This window comes from Giraffa tippelskirchi, chromosome 9 (assembly GCF_054371585.1).
Source record: "Giraffa tippelskirchi isolate mGirTip1 chromosome 9, T2T-mGirTip1v1.2.pri, whole genome shotgun sequence".
Classification (NCBI taxonomy): domain Eukaryota; kingdom Metazoa; phylum Chordata; class Mammalia; order Artiodactyla; family Giraffidae; genus Giraffa; species Giraffa tippelskirchi.
The window spans coordinates 112613055-112630562 of NC_137283.1; the positions used below are offsets into that span (position 1 = coordinate 112613055).

General features: G+C 36.5%; 1 long non-coding RNA gene across 1 annotated transcript in view; it reads left to right on the forward strand.

Annotated features, from left to right (window-relative positions):
• Positions 1–17508, forward strand: part of LOC145521165 (uncharacterized) — a 110669-nt gene that overhangs the window by 2500 nt on the left and 90661 nt on the right. The gene's annotated exons all lie outside the window — the stretch shown is intronic.

Here is a 17508-nt window from a genome sequence, read left to right on the forward strand (position 1 = left end):
TTATTTTTGCTTTTGTTGCCTTTGCTTTTGGAGTTAGATGCAAAAAACCATCCCTAAGACCAGTGTAAAAATGCTTACTGCCTTTATTTTCTGCTAGGAATTTTATGGTTTCAGGTCTTCAAGGCTTCAATCTATTTTGCAATAATTTTTGTGTACATTACAAAATAGTGGTCTAGTTTCATTCTTATGCATATATCTGTACAATTTTTGCAACACCATGTGGGTTTATTTCTGGGCCTTTTCTGTTTCATTTATCTATGTGTCTTTTTATGCCAACACACTCCTTTAATTACCCTAGCTCTATAATATAGTTTAAAATCAAGAAGCATGAGGTCTCTGGCTTTCTTCTTTCTCAAAATTGCTTTGGTTAAACAGTCTTGTATGTGGTTCCATACAAATTTTAGTATTATTTGTTCTATGTCTCTTAAAAATGCTATTGGTATTTTGACAGGGATTGCACTGAATCTGTAGATTGCTTTGAGTAGTATGAACATTTTAACAATATTAATTCTTACAATCCATATGTATAGAATATCTTTCTATTTATTTTTGCCATATTTAATTTCTTTCATCAGTGTCTTGTGGTTTTCATTGTAGGACTCTCACTTCCTTGGTTAAATTTATTCTTTTTTATGTATTTGAAAATGGGATTGTTTCTTTAATTTTTCTTCCAAATAGTTTACTGTTAGTATATATAGATGAAACTGAATTTTGTACATTGATTTAGTATCCTGCAATTCATGTATGAATTCACATCCTGGAATGTGAAGTCAAGTGGGCCTTAGAAATCATCAATACGAACAATGTTAGTGGAGGTGATGGTATTCCAGTTGAGCTCTTTCAAATCCTGAAAGATGATGCTGTGAAAGTGTTGCACTCAATATGCCAGCAAATTTGGAAAACTCAGCAGTGGCCACAGGACTGCAAAAGGTCAGTTTTCCTTCCAGTCCCAAAGAAAGGCAATGCCAAAGAATGCTTGAATTACCACACAATTGCACTCATCTCACATGCTAGTAAAGTAATGCTCAAAATTCTCCAAGCCAGGCTTCAGCAATATGTGAACCGTGAACTTCCAGATGTTCAAGCTGGTTTTAGAAAAGGCAGAGGAACCAGAGATCAAATTGCCAACATCTGCTGGATCATCGAAAAAGCAAGAGAGTTCCAGAAAAACATCTATTTCTGCTTTATTGACTATGCCAAAGCCTTTGACTGTGTGGATCACAATAAACTGTGGAAAATTCTCAAAGAGATGGGAATACCAGACCATCTGACCTGTCTCTTGAGAAACCTGTGTGCAGGTCAGGAAGCAACAGTTAGAACTGGACATGGAACAACAGACTGGTTCCAAATAGGAAAAGGAGTACATCAAGGCTGTATATTGTCACCCTACTTATTTAACTTATATGTGGTCTACATCATGAGAAACGCTGGGCTGGAAGAAATACAAGCTGGAATCAAGATTGCTGGGAGACATATCAATAACCTCAGATATGCAGATGACACCACCCTTATGGCAGAAAGTGAAGAAGAACTGAAGAGCCCCTTGATGAAAGTGAAAGAGGAGAGTGAAAAAGTTGGCTTAAAGCTCAACATTCAGAAAACTAAGATCATAGCATCTGGTCCCATCACCTTATGGGAAATAGATGGGGAAACAGTGTGAGACTTTATTTTTTTGGGCTCCAAAATCACTGCAGATGGTGACTGCAGCCATGAAATTAAAAGACGCTTACTCCTTGGAAGGAAAGTTATCACCAACCTAGATAGCATATTTAAAAGCAGAGGCATTTTTTGCCAACAAAGATCTGTCTAGTCAAGGCTATGGTTTTTCCAGTGGTCATGTATGGGTGTGAGAGTTGGACGGTGAAGAAAGCTGAGCGCCCAAGAATTGATGCTTTTGAACTGTGGTGTTGGAGAAGACTCTTGAGAGTTCCTTGGACTTCAAGAAGATCCAACCAGTCCATCCTAAAGGAGATCAGTCCTGGGTGTTCATTGGAAGGACTGATGTTGAAGCTGAAACTCCAATACTTTGGCCACTTCATGCGAAGAGTTGACTCATTGGAAAAGACCCTGATGCTGGAAACGATTGGGGGCAGGAGGAGAAGGGGATGACAGAGGATGAGATTGCTGGATGGCATCACCGACACGATGGACATGGATTTGGGTGGACTCTGGAAGTTGGTGATGGTTAGGGAGGCCTGGCATGCTGCGATTCATGGGGTCGCTAAGAGTCAGACACGCTTAGCAACTGAGCTGAACTGAATTCATGTATAGTGGACCGGACTGGACTGAATGAGCCAACATCTGTAAATGCCTCTCTGTGTGCTCAGTCAGTTAGTCAGGTCCTACTCTGTGCGACCCCATGGACTGTAGCCAGTCAGGCTCCTCTGATGAGGTGATTTTCCAGGCAAGAATACTGAAGCACGTTGCCATTTCGTACTCAAGGGGATCTTCCTGACCCAGGGGTTGAATCCATATTACTTGTGCCCCCTGCCTTGGCAGGCGGATTCATTATCACTGTGCCACCTAGGACGATAACAGTTCTTTTGATGGAGTCTTTAGGGTTTTCTATCTATAATATGCTGTCATCTGCAAATAGGGCTTTCCAGGTGGTGCTGTGGTAAGAATCCCCTTGCAAATGCAAGAGACCCAAAATGCGTGAGGCATAGGAGACTTGCATTTGATCCTTGGGAGGAGGAGCCTGGAGGCCTACAGTCTGCAGGGTCACCAAGATTCAGACATGACTGAGCACACACACACACACCTGCAAATAGTGACAGTTTCACTTCTTCCTTTTTGTTTTGGATGCTTTTTTATTTATTTTTGTTGCCTAATTGCTCTGGCTAGGACTTCCAATACTACGTTGAATGAAGGTGGTTGAGTAGATATTGCTGTCTTACTTCTGGTCTTAGAGGAAATTCTTTCAGCTTTTCATCATTGAGTATGATATTAGCTGCAGGTTTGTCATATACAGTGTTTATTGTGTTGAAGTATGTTCCCTCTATACACAATTTTTTGATGAGTTTTTAATCACAAATGGAAGACAAATTTTTGTCAAATGCTTTCTCTGCATCTACTGAGTTGATTATATAGTTTTCATGCTGCGATTCATGGGGTTGCTAAGAATCAGACACGCTGAGCGACTGAACTGAACTGAACTTTAAGGTGATATATAGTATTGATTTGCAGATGTTGAAATAGCCTTTCATTTGCGGGATAAGTCTTACTTGATTATGTTGTATGATCCTTTTAATGTGTTGTTTAATTTGGTTTGTTAATATTTTGCTGAGGATTTTTGCATCTACATTCATGAAGGATATTGGTATGTGGTTTTATTTTCTTGTGATGTTCTTACTTACCTGGCACTAGTTTCATAAAATGAATATGGAAATGTTCCCTCTTTTTCTGTTTCCAGAAGAGCTTGAGAGGAATTGGTATTATTTTTTGAATATTTGGTAGTATTCATCAGGGAAGCCAGTTGGTCCTCAGCTTTTGTTTGGGGACCAACTTTTTTTGATTACTGATTTAATTTTGTTACTGGTAATCAGTCGGTTCAGGTTTTTCTTTCTGATTTAGTCTTGGGAAATTTTATGTTTCTAGGCATTTGTCCTTGTCTCCTAGGTTGTCCAGTTTGTTGGTGTATAATTGTTTGTAGCAGTCTCTTATTACCCTTTGTGTTTCTGTTGTAATGTCTCCTCTTTCATTTCTGATTTTATTTGAGTCCTCTCTCTTTTTTACTTTGTGAGTCTAAAGGTTTGTCAATTTTGCTTATTCTTTCAGAAAACTTGTCTTAACTTCATTGATCTTTTTATTGTATTTTTCATTTCTATGTCATTTATTTCCACTCTGATCTTTATTTCCTTCCTTCTGCTAACTTTGAGCTTCATTTGTTTTACTTTTTCTAGCTCCAGAGTTATAAAGTTAGATTATTTGAGGTTTGTCTTGTTTCTTCATGTAGATATTTATCACTATGAAGTGATTTCACTGCATCCCATAAGTTTTGATGTATTGTACTTCTATTTTCATTTTTCTCAGTGTATTTTTACTTTCTCTTTTGATTAGCTGTACCATTCTTTAGCTTTTTTTCTTTCTTTTCTAACCTACAGGTAATTTTTTTACTTCTTTTAAGACTATAAGAACTTATTCTAATCTTTACTTCTGACTCAAATCTTTCAAAAATTTTAAACCTTTACTTTCTTGATTTTATTTTGATTTTTCTAAATCCAAACTCAATTTACAATCTGTAATCATGGAAAAAAAAGCTTTGCAAAGGAACATTTTAATAAGAGAACATTCTATTTTGTCTTTTATGTTAAATGAAAGTGAATCTACTGCAAAAGATGCCATTGGTGCTCTGCCTGAATCCTCCAGATAACTTTACTAAGCACACCTGACCCAGAACCTGTGAATCTTGGTCAGCAATCTGCCTCAGGCTGCCATGACTTTGTGTATGCACACAGGGAGCCCAAAAGGCTTAAAATGTTATATTCCTTTGAAGCTAGGCTTTAGCCAAAGATTTTAGACCTGAGAGCTTAAATACTTCAAGTCTCTGGCTTTGATCCAGGCTACTCTGAGGGGTTCCGTACAATATACCCAGAGCTATGCACCGTGGGATTTTGCTTGTGGAATCTTAGACTTATCTGGCTCCATTTCTTCCTGATTCCACTTACCCATTCTCTGACTGATTTTTCCTAATATACTATGTTTTCATAAATCTTCCTCTCTTTTCTGGACAACCAAAGATACCTACCAATAGTTTTAGAGGCATTTATATTAAGTATAAAATTAATAACATTGAATCATTAACCAATGACCATAGAAAATTGACATAGCTCCAAAAAGACTAGTTAAAACTGTTAATCTTAGCACAGAGACACCACTTAATCATATGGCACTCATGTCTATTGATGTATAGTCCTTTTTCTGAGGAGTCAAATTTTCTCAAGAGCTATCTTTCCCCCTTTTAACTCCTCTTAACAATTCTTGAAACACTTTAAGTGTATTTGTATGTGTGTGAAAATATTTGGTGGAGAACAAGAATATTCAGAGAAACATCTTGTGCTTACATGTTTTGGTATCTCTGCAAAAGAAAGTCTCCATAATGACCATCATTAGCTTCTTATAATTTTTAGATAAATTGACAGCTTTGGCATTCACTCAAAGGTAATGTGTTATATAACAACCGTTATTTCACAATATTTAATACTCTAAGCTGTGGGAATGCAAGAATTGTTGCAAAAATGTCACAATTTTTAGTTTGAAATGGGCTTCACCTCAACTTCTGTGCTCCTGCTCTTTTATCTTGTGCAACTAATGTGGGGAAAAGGGTGTCATTAATATTCAACTTGAGAAATTTTCACATATTTTACACCTCATAAAGCAGCATGTAGATCAAGAAACAGAACATTGCCTACCTCCCAAGGCTCCCCTCATTCTCCTTGCACTCACTGCCCCTACCAAGAGAAATATCTAGCCAAACTTTAGACAATATATATATATGTAGTCTTTGTGCATAATAGATATGGGATAATAAAGTCTGGACTATTTTTCTTAAAGTTATATATGTGATACTCATTCATACTCTTGTATGTCACTGAAATTTGTTTACTGTGTTGCTGTATAGTTTCTACTGTGTAAGTGAACACTTGGTGAACATTTGGGTTGTTTCAGTATTTTGACTACTAAAATAATGCTACTGTGGCCACAATCCAATTATGTTTTTTGGGGGCCAAGGGACATCTATATGTATAACCTTAGTAGCTTCTGCCAAATGATTTTCCAGAGTAGTTAATGCTCTCATAAACAGTTTATTCACATCCATCCCAAGTTTATTACACTATTTATCTTTTATTTCGGAGAAGGCAATGGCACCCCACTCCAGTACTCTTGCCTGGAAAATCCCATGGATGGAGGAGCCTGGTGGGGTGCAGTCCATGGGGTCGCGAAGAGTCGGACACGACTAAGTGACTTCACTTTCACTTTTCACTCTCATGCATTGGAGAAGGAAATGGCAACCCACTCCAGTGTTCTTGCCTGGAGAATCCCAGGGACGGCAGAGCCTGCTGGGCTGCCATCTATGGGGTCGCACAGAGTCGGACACGACTGAGGTGACTTAGCAGTATCTTTTATTTTAATCTCTAGATACATTTCATTGTAAATTAACTTTTATTTCCAAGATGACTAATGAATGAGTATGTTTGGATTTTCATTGACCATTTATATTTTAAAATTTTATACACATGAAATATAAATGCAAATTATTTAATGCAAATACACCTAATACACAGAGCTGGGATTCCTACATTAAGTTAGATTATAACATTTCTCTGATTATCTTAATTTTTTTCTTTTAAATAACTTTTTTTAGAAGAGCAGTTTTAGGTTCAATGTTAAATTGAGCAAAGCATAGTGTTCCCGTAAACCCACTGCCCCTACACATGTATAGCTTCCCCTACCTTCAACATCATACACCAGGGTGGTAGCATTTACGATAATAAGCAAACCTACACTGATACATCATTATCACCTGAAGTCTACAGTGTACATTAGGGTTCATTCTTGGTGTTGTACTATCACAGCACCATACAGAATAGTTTTACTGCCTTAAAAAGTCTTCTATGCTTCACCTGTTCACCCTCCTTCTTTCAGCCCTTGACAACCAATGATCTTTTTATTGTGTCCATAGTTTAGCCTTTTCCATATTATAATCTTTGATTCGTTTATTTTGATATTACATTTGAATACAATTATTTCAAATTTTAATTATAAAAGGTGGAAATGCACTCACTTCTGAGAAATTTTTACTATTAAATCCATGAAATTAATGTAACAATAAAAAATACATTGTTATTACAGTACTTAAAGCAAAATTGGTTAACATTGTAGTTGACCATGTGCATCATGGGCTCCTGATGATCAGAAACTAGTTTTCCCATGGTCCTACTATTGCAGATTCATGTAGAATTATCTTGGCAAATCATACTCACCACATTCATCGTAAGACAATTTTAACTCTAAACAGGTTGCCCATATTGTGAATGATAAGGAATCTGGGCTCCCCTGTGAATCAAAACAAAAATCCAACATTTCCTGGAGGTTTCTATTGTGCTTTTAATAATATCTCCTAAATTAATAGTGATCCTTTTATTGATAAATTGTACAACCATAAACCATAGATATCACACTGGAAGATACTTTCATTGTTTTGCTCAGTGCTGTTTTGTTCTTTTATAATCATATTATAAATTACTATGTAAAACTAGATGAAACTATATAGGTATCTCTTCCATGTGAGTTTAAATTTTGCACCTTTGTTTAGAGATGCAAAACTGAATTTATTCTTAACCAGAAACATGATCCATCTATTTCTTCTAATTCCCACATGCATTCTCTCTGATTATTACTCTCACTTTTAAATGAGGGAATTGTCACTAAGGGATTTCAAAAGTAAGCCAGCTTAAAACAAGTAGCAAGCTTGGGGCCAGGACTGGTGTCCAGGCCTGCTGACTCATTTCCTTCATCCTTACACTGCTTCCTGGACCAGAGAACTTGCGTCTTCCTCTGAGGGAAAGGAGAATGTGAATGCCTATTGGTTAAGTGATGAGCAGATACTTGCTTAGTTTTTTCAGTTAATATAGTTGACATAGGGCTTCCCTGGTGGTTCAGATGGTAAAAAATTCTGCTTGCAATGCAGAAGACCCAGGCTTGATCTCTGGGTCAGAAAAATCCCCTGGAGAAGGGAATGGCCACCGACTCGAGTATTCTTGTCTGGAGAATTCCATGGACAGAGAAGCCTGGCGAGCTACAGACCATAGGGTTGCAAAGAGTCAGACACCACTGAGCCACTAATACTACCACCACCACTACTACTACAATTGACATAAAGTAGAAACTACATGGATATCAGAATTGTTACTGCAGTTATCAAAGGTTTCTTTGTAACTCAGACTAAGATCCATTTTCATTTCTTCACCACATGATGTTGCCCATATGCTCACCAGCGGTGCAGATATGCAAGTCAAAATTATCTGACTCCAAATCAGAGGTGTGGAATAGTGTGTAAATTATTTAACTTCTCTGAATCTTAAGCACTGCATCTAAGAAAATGCACAGTTTAACAATAGTATTTCAAAGGACTGTCAAGAAGATTAAATAAGATAAATATTCAGTCTTTTTTTTTTTTTTGGTAGTCATTTGTGCCTATTAGCAACTTCCCTTCTACCTCCCAGCAAATGTTTGGATCATTTTAGCCTTCTATTCCCTGCAAAAGTAGCATATGTTATATTTTGAATACTATACAGTGGAACAATTCTCTGATCATTTTAGATGGGTATTTATGACCATTGGTAGCTCAGTCAGAAAAGAATCTGCCTGCAGTGCAGAAGACCTGGGTTCGATTGCTGGGTTGGGAAGATCCCTTGGAGAAGCAAATGGCTACCCACTCCAGTATCCTTGCCTGGAGAATCCCAGGGACAGAGGAGCCTGGTGGCTGCAGTCCATGGAGTCACAAAGAGTCGGGCACGACTGAGCAACTAACACTTTCACTTAATGACCATTACAAAATTATGGTTGGAAATGATTGGTTTGAAAAAACTGTATATTTGATAGATTCAATTAAAGCAAGAAATTAGTATTTAATGTCAACTGGATCAATAAATTAAATGATTAAGAGTCTTCAATTTTCAAGTAGTTTGATGTCATTTAGACATGTATTGGACTTCTTAGGTGGTTCTAGTCGTAAAGAACTCACTTGTCAGTGCAGGAGACATAAGAGACACAGGTTTGGTCCTTAGGTCAGGATGATGCCCTGGAGGAAGGCACTACCCACTCCAGTATTCTTGCCTGGAGAATCTGATGGACAGAGAAGCCTGGAGCGAGTCCATAGTGTTGCAAAGAGTCAGACACGTCTGCAGTGACTTAGCACACATGCAGAAATGTATCATCAAGCAATTTTCAGAAAACCTGATTCTGTACATAGACGCATACCCCAATATATACCTGAGATATTTCCCCAAAGTTAAATCACAAAGCATTTTGATACAGTTTGGAAATTCTGTGAGTCAGTGTGCTAACCAAGTAATTATGTGATTTAAAATCTCACTATGATTATGTGATACAGGCTTTAGATATTAGTCATCAATGTTACTCATTTCACTTTTGTTAAGCAGTGCAGGTAATTCCTTTTCTATTCACTGAAAACTTCTCGCCAATTATATTTTACATGTGTTGATTGTAACAGAGATGTGAAGGACTTGGTAGATTTAATTAATTCAATACTAGACTGAACTCACAAAGAATAAACAAAGTAATGTAACTAAATATTGAAGCTGGATTTGCTATTTAGATTTTCTAGGGGCTATGTTTTAATGTCTCCTTTACAGAGAGAGAACATGTTTTTATATTTTTGCAGGAACAGAACAGATTGTGTTGCTTTCTCTCGTTGATTTTTCCCTTTGGTACCTTGACTGTGTCCTTGGGAAGAGCTTGCTTTCTTTTCTCCTTGCCTGTTAGTAATAACAATCTTAAGTTCATAAAATATGGAAGGAACGTATTGTTAGAAAACACAAGAAAGGAATGAACAGAATAAAATGTATAGCAAAACTAAAACAAATGATGTTTAGATTAGTATCTAGTCATTGTGGCATCTACTGAGATATCTCTGGTTATTTCTTTAAAATGAATATCATTAAACAAAAATTTGAAATACTAATATTTAAAAAGTTGTCTTCTTTCAAGTTAAATCAGAAGTTAGAATCATCATTTATTCAATTTCTTTTAATATCATTCTTTCCTAGGAATTTGAAGAATAGACTTATAGTGTATATTTTATCCCTGTTCAGTATTTTCTCAACATTGAGAGAAAATAGCTTTGTGTATGCTATTTTAAGAAATATTGTCATTTAATAATTGCAAATTTAAATGATTATCATATTTGCATAGGGGGAAATTAGTTGACCATTCTGACCTCTATTAACCCACCAAGACAACTTAAACCTTTAATTTTAGCTGACAGTAAATCAAGATAGTGAAAAGAAAATTACATATATATTCATAGTAAAGGAATTATGATAGTGATACTTTTTCTAAAACTTTGCATTGAATATTTTAAGGTAAAAGAAATGTGCAAATCCGGGTTTCAAATTATATGTCAAAGAGCCCTAGAACCCCATTTTATAATCTCCTCATAGCAGCTGCTTTGTCTTTTACACATATATATCCTGATGAAAGTCTATTGTTCCAAAAAAAAAAAAAAATCTATTGTTCCATTAGGTAGATCACATGCTTCTTTCACTTAAAAACATTTTTCATCTTGCAAATAAAATAAAGCTCAGAAATGCAGATAGCATGTCCAAGATGCCATCAGCTCATTGACATTCCCAATGGAAGTTTACTGTTGAAATGATTTCTTAGCTAACTCTTGATATGTTCTGCAAACCATGAAAATATCATAGAAAAGTGGTCTGTGCACATCGGTGAAAGGGGAGAAATAGCCAACTGGAATTACTGTAATGATAGGTGACTGCAGGGGTTTAAAGCAGTGAAATTTTGATGTGCATGAAAATAAAATCAAATCTGACATGCACATTATTATTCCCAAATACCACTTCTTTATGAAAAATGATATCAGATCCTATTTCTAGGAATGTATAAGTGAACAGAATAGTAATTCACAGATACAGGGAATTCTTGCAACACTTATCAGGAAATGACTACTGTGGAGCTTTAAGCAATTAAGGGATTTATCTTCTAAGATGACCATTTCCTGTTCTAGTCAGACTAAACACTATAAAAATGAGGTTAGCAACATGTAGATTCATGTGTAATTGTTATGCATGGTCTCTTAAAAATATGCATTTGGCAAAGACATTACAACCTCAGTTCCTTGTAAGGACAGCAGGACTTAATGGACCAGAAAGCAGGTGTGCAATACAGAGGGAAATTGCTCTGCACAGTGCAGTACAATGGTTGGGCAAAATCATGCTTTTGTTTTTCTTTCCAGTGTCATTGTACAGCCTATTTAGATGCTTTCTATGAAATTATGTGTAATATCCATGGTCTTGGTTGTATCAGAGTGTACTATTAGTAATAAATCAAGTCACTGACAAAAGCAGTGAAATTCTTTTGTAATTGGGCTCTCCTGGTGGCTCAGTTGGTTGAGTCTGCATGAAATGAAGACTGAACTCTCGGGTTCAGTCCTGGGTTGGGGACCATCCCCTGGAGAAGGAAAAGGCAAACCACTCCAGCATTCTTGCCTAGAGAATTCCATGGACAGAGGAGCCTTGTGGGCTACAGTCCATGGGGTCACAAAGAGTTGGACACAACTGAGTGACTCACTTTCACACTTTTCTTTTGTAATGATTAATGTAAGCAGGCAGACATAATGTGTTTTATGAACTAACTATGTTATATCAAGACCTACTCTATAGTTATATATATAGTATTATATGTTTTAATGTACACTGTACTATTTCTAGTATATACATTTATAGTTTTAGGTATAGTATGTCCATTCAAAATAAATCTTCCATGCTTAGGAAAACTATGTTTCCAGAAATATAAACTTTTTTGTATTTCTATGTACCATAAATATGTAATTTCAGTTAAATTTAAGCATCTTAAATTAAGATGCTTTGGAAAATATTATTTCATTATTATAATTGCATATCCAGAGTATGACCATAGATGCATTATAACTAAGATGTGGTTTTAGTAGGTATACAATGGCAGGTGAAAATGGTATGATATAACATTATGAGACACAGTGTTAAATAACAGGTTGAAATCAGTAGCATTATTTATTATTCTGTGTTTTAATTTTGCTGGCCAATTCCAGAGAACTCTAATAATCAAAACAATACAGATTTAAACAATGCAATATTCTTTTTACAAAATAAGGTGTTTAAAATGATAACTTGTCATTAAGTGTGTGAAGAAATGGGAAAAAGGCAACCCTAACCACAGCTCCTAGGAGACTGTATCAGTACAATTTCTTTTGGAAGGAAGCTTGACAATTAAGCAAAATTGCTGAAATATTTGTATCTTTTGATTAAACTAAACTTCTAAAATTATCCTGAGAAAAAATCAAATGTATATGAATATTTAATTTCCAAATGGTAATCATCATAGTATTTATACTACAAAACTGGAAATATCCTAAGTGTTCTATGTTTGGGGAAAAGTAAAACAAATTATTACATATCTATAGAATAGATATTTTATAATCATCATACTTGTATTTTAGAGAACATTAATTATATTGGAAAATATTATTTCATATATAATGTAAACAGGAAATTTAGATGACTAGATCACCAAATTAATTTGTATATAAATAACTAGAGGGATAAATATTCATATATAAGTTAATTGGGTAGTATAATAGTACTTTTATATCATCAAATTGATTTGATGATACAGTGATAGTTACATTTAAGAAATAAAATTAATATTTTTAATTATGTTTTTCAAAATTTTCTACAGTGAATATATATAGCTTTTACAATAAGAAAGATCTTATTTAAAATTTTAAAAGTAGAAATACTTGAAATCTATAAAATTCAATTACTTTATAAATTTAATGAAAATATTACTCTCATAATTAATGTTTAAAAAGCATTTATATAGTGGTATAGAAGTTTACTGGACTGGAGAAATAGTTCATCATATTTAGGACCTGAGTTTTGGCATTATTTTATACCAGAGACAAAGGTAATTATGTTGTTGGCTAACTGGAACTGTATTCACAGTTTGTTTTAGCTGTTCCTTGTGTCCTAGAGGTTAGCCATAATATGGTGTGAGAATGTGTTTCCTAGAATTAAACATTATGTAAATAGTTTCTCCCAAAGAGTCTCTCTAGTTTTCTTTTTATGTCTAGGAGGGCAAAATTATACTCCCAAGCATAAATTTGGAAATAGTCTCATTTTCTACTCCCTATTTGGATCTCCCCTTTAGCCCAGTTTAAATATATTGTCTGTTAAAACAAACTTCCTGTGACCACAGCCTAATATATTTACAGATGATGTAATTTGATCCTCTATTGGTACTTCTTTTAAGAAATTTTATCAGAAACTACCAGGGGAAGTTGTTGCTTGTTTTCTGTGGTCACTAGCTTCCTGTTAACAACTTATTTCCTTCACACCAACAAAACAACTCTATCATTGCAGCATTCTTAGCCCAAGGGCCTTTAACAGTTTTTTCATGTTGTATGATCTGAAATATGTACCTCTTAGGTGGCAAAACGCAGAGATATGTAAGTTTTCAGTAAATAGTTGTTAATTCTTCCGTTAGTCAGTTTATACATTTTTTTCCAGTTGGCCCATTATATAATCTACATGAAGATGTGATTAAAATAACTCTGAAACAAAGAGTGAGAACAAGACAGAGGTCATGGGGGTGGGCAGGGGAGAACCCACAAACATGTATGTGAACCCAGAAATCAAGGTAAGTGGGATGTTACAGTAAATCTAGTAAATGAGTCAAGAAATTAGCAAGAGTCAAAAGTTTTGTGATCCAGGAGAGACAGTGAATAAAGTGTATTCAATTACCCAATGGGAGAAAAACACAGGGCGTTTCCCTGGTGGCTCAGATGGTAAAGAATCTGCCTACAATGCAGGAGACCAGGGTTCTATCCCTAGGTTGGGAACATCCCCTGGAGAAGGGAAAGTCTCCCCACTCCAGTATCCTTAGCTGGAGAATTTCATGGACAGAGGAGACTGGCAGGCTACAGTCCCTGAGGTCGCAGTCGGACCTGACTGAGTGACTTTCACTTCACTTCAGAGAAACATAGGAGCCTTAAGTATAAATAGATTAAGCCAGAAAACATATAAGTAGACATCTGTGACCAGAGTCTATAAACTATTTAGAGTGTTCAGAAAATTGTGAGATACCATGGGCAAAAGAAAATCGAAGGATAAAAATTCTACAAACTGTGGCTAAAAGAGCAGACAGTCCATAGGTATTTATTGTTAGAGAGCGGCAGGGAATAGATTGACTTTTTAAACAGTTGTTAAGAGGTAATGCAATTTATCTAGAATTTTGAATGTGGCCTAATTTTAAGCCACTGGACATTGGCTTAGGGAGCATTTTCCAGCCAAGTCTTGATTCTTAACATGTTCACTAAGCATGGCGAGAGCTAGTAGAGAACTGGCAGCACGGCCAAGTTTCACTCCAGTTCAGGCGCTCAGTCGTGTCCGACTCTTTGCGACCCCATGAATCGCAGCACGCCAGGCTTCCCTGTCCATCACCAACCCCCAGAGTCCACCCAAACCCAAGTCCATCGAGTCGGTGATGCCATCCAACCATCTCATCCTCTGTTGTCCCCTTCTCCTCCCGCCCCCAATCCTTCCCAGCATTAGGGTCTTTTACAATGAGTCAAGTCTTCGCATGAGGTGGCCAAAGTATTGGAGTTTCAGCTTCAACATCAATCCTTCCAATGAACACCCAGCATTGATCTCCTTTAGGATGGATTGATTGGATCTCCTTGCAGTCCAAGGGACTCTCAAGAGTCTTCTCCAACACCACAGTTCAAAAGCATCAATTCTGCGGCACTCAGCTTTCTTCACTGTCCAACTCTCACATCCATACATGACCACTGGAAAAGCCATAGCCTTGACTAGACGGACCTTTGTTGGCAAAATAATGTTTCTGCTTTTTAATATGCTTTCTAGGTTGGTCATAACTTTCCTTTCAAGCAGTAAGCGTCTTTTAATTTCATGGCTGCAGTCACCATTTGCAGTGATTTTGGAGCCCCCCCAAAATAGTCTGTCACTGTTTCCATTGTTTCCCTATCTATTTGCCATGAAATGATGGGAATGGATGCCATGATCTTAGTTTTCTGAATGTTGAGTTTTAAGCCAACTTTTTCACTCTCCTCTTTCACTTTCATCAAGAGGCTCTTCAGTTCTTCTTCACGTTCTGCCATAAGGGTGGTGTCATCTGCATATCTGAGGTTATTGATATTTCTCCCAGCTATCCTGATTCCAGCTTGTGCTTCTTCCAGCCCAGCATTTCTCATGATGTACTCTGCTTATAAGTTTCAATAAGGTGGGTGACAATATACAGCCTTGACATACTCCTTTGTCGATATGGAACCAGCGTGTTATTCCATGTCCAGTTCTAACTGTTGCTTCCTGACCTGCATACAGATTTCTCAAGAGGCAGGTCAGGTGGTCCAGTATTCCCATCTCTTTAAGAATTTGCCACAGTTTGTTGTGATCCACACAGTCAAAGGCTTTGGCTTACTCAATAACGCCGAAGTAGATGTTTTTCTGGAACTCTCTTGCTTTTTCAAAGATCCAAAGGATGTTTTGGCAAGGATGTTATGATCTCTAGTTCCTCTGCCTTTTCTAAAACCAACTTGAACATCTGGAAGTTCATGGTTCATGTACTGTTGAAGCTTGGTTTGGAGAATTTTTAGCATCACTTTGCTATGCTAGCATGTGAGATGAATGCAATTGTGCAGTAGTTTGAGCTTTCTTTGGCATTGCTTTTCTTTCGGATTGGAATGAAAACTGACCTTTTCCAGTCCTGTGGCCACTGCTGAATTTTCCAAATTTGCTGCCATATTGAGTGCAGCACTTTCACAGCATCATCTTTTAGGATTTGAAATAGCTCAACTGGAATTCCATCACCTCCACTAGCTTTGTTCATAGTGATGCTTCCTAAGGCCCACTTGACTTCGCATTCCAGGACACCTGGCTCTAGATGAGTGATCACCATCATGATTTTCTGTGTCATGATCTCTTTTGTACAGTCCTTCTGTGTTTTCTTGCCACCTCTTCTTAATATCTTCTGCTTCTGTTAAGTCCGTGCCATTTCTGTCCTTTATTGAGTCCATCTTTGCACGACATGTCCCTTTGGTATCTCTAATTTTCTTGAAGAGATCTCTAGTCTTTCCCATTCTATTGTTTTCCTCCATTTCTTTGCACTGATTACTGAGGAAGGCTTTCTTGTCTCTCTTTCTTGCTATTCTTTGGAACTCTGCATTCAAATGGGTGTATCTTTCCTTTTCTCCTTTGCTTTTTGCTTCTCTTCTTTTCACAGCTTTTTGTAAGGCCTCCTCAGACAGCCGTTTTGCTTCTTTGCTTTTCTTTTTCTTGGGGATGGTCTTGCACCCTGTCTCCTGTACAGTGTCATAAACTTCCATCCATAATTCTTCAGGCACTCTAATCAGATCTAATCCCTTGAATCTATTTCTCACTTTCACTGTATAATCGTAAGGGATTTGATTTAGGTTATACCTGAATGGTCTAGTGGTTTTCCCTACTTTCTTCAATTTAAGTCTGAATTTGGCAATAAGGAGTTCATGATCTGAGCCACAGTCAGCTCTCAGTCTTGTTTTTGCTAACTGTATATAGCTTCTCCATCTTTCACTGCAAAGAATATAATCAATCTGATTTCAGTGTTGACCATCTGGTGATGTCCATGTGTAGAGTCTTCTATTGTTGGAAGAAGGTGTTTGCTATGAGCAGTGCGTACTCTTGGAAAAACTCTATTAGCTTTTGCAGTGCTTCATTCTGTACTCCATGGCCAAATTTGCTTGTTTTTCTGATTTGCCAAGTGTTTCTTGACTTCCTACTTTTGCATTCCAGTCCCCTATAATGAAAAGGACATCTTTTTTTTGGTGTTAGTTCTAGAAGGTCTTGTAGGTCTTCATAGAACCATTCAACTTCAGATTCTTCAGCATTACTGGTCAGGGCATAGACTTGGATTACTGTGATATTGAATGGTTTGCCTTGGAAATGAATAGAGATCATTCTGTCGTTTTTTAGATTGCATCCAACTACTGCATTTTTGATTCTCAGCCGAGTTTACAAAGACATTTTTATGTCAAAGACTATAAAATTTACTTAGATGAGAATAGAAACTTAGGATCATAATACCATGTAGTTTTGAAAGATTCCTTTCTGGTTCACATGTTCTGCTTTTCCAACATTGTTAGGTAATGAAAAAAATCTGCAGTCTTTGCCTAAAAGAATTTTTGCGTGGGTAGTTTTGGAAGACTCCTTTGAGAGGCTGCCCTTAGGGAGTCTATTTCACAGTCTCATAGACTCAGCTCATTTAGGTTTTCTTTACATCTAATCAACACTTTCTTCTGTTTAATTTAACCTTAATGAAGACATTTCAACAAGTTTTTACTTTGTATCATGTAACTTTTTAATCCTAGGATTTCAGGAATTAAAGAACTTTCTGGAAGTCTAAATACATAGTACCTTTGCCTGGGACTCAAATATAAACAGACCATATGAAGAATGTGTCAAAATAATTGCATTCTGAGTGTGCTTTTTTTAACATCAGACAACTGACTAAACTTCAAAAAAGTCAAAGATATGTGTGTGTTTTTTAATCATATTTTAGTGAGACTATTATAAAAGAGAAAGATGTAAGCACTGATCAGTGTTTAGAATTGGTACATTCTTCGTCTGTTAAGCACTGGGTGATCAGTTTTGGTTTCCTGTGCCGTGTTATTGCTTCCGGATAGCTCCTACAGAAAAATCATCTGGTTCAAACCAC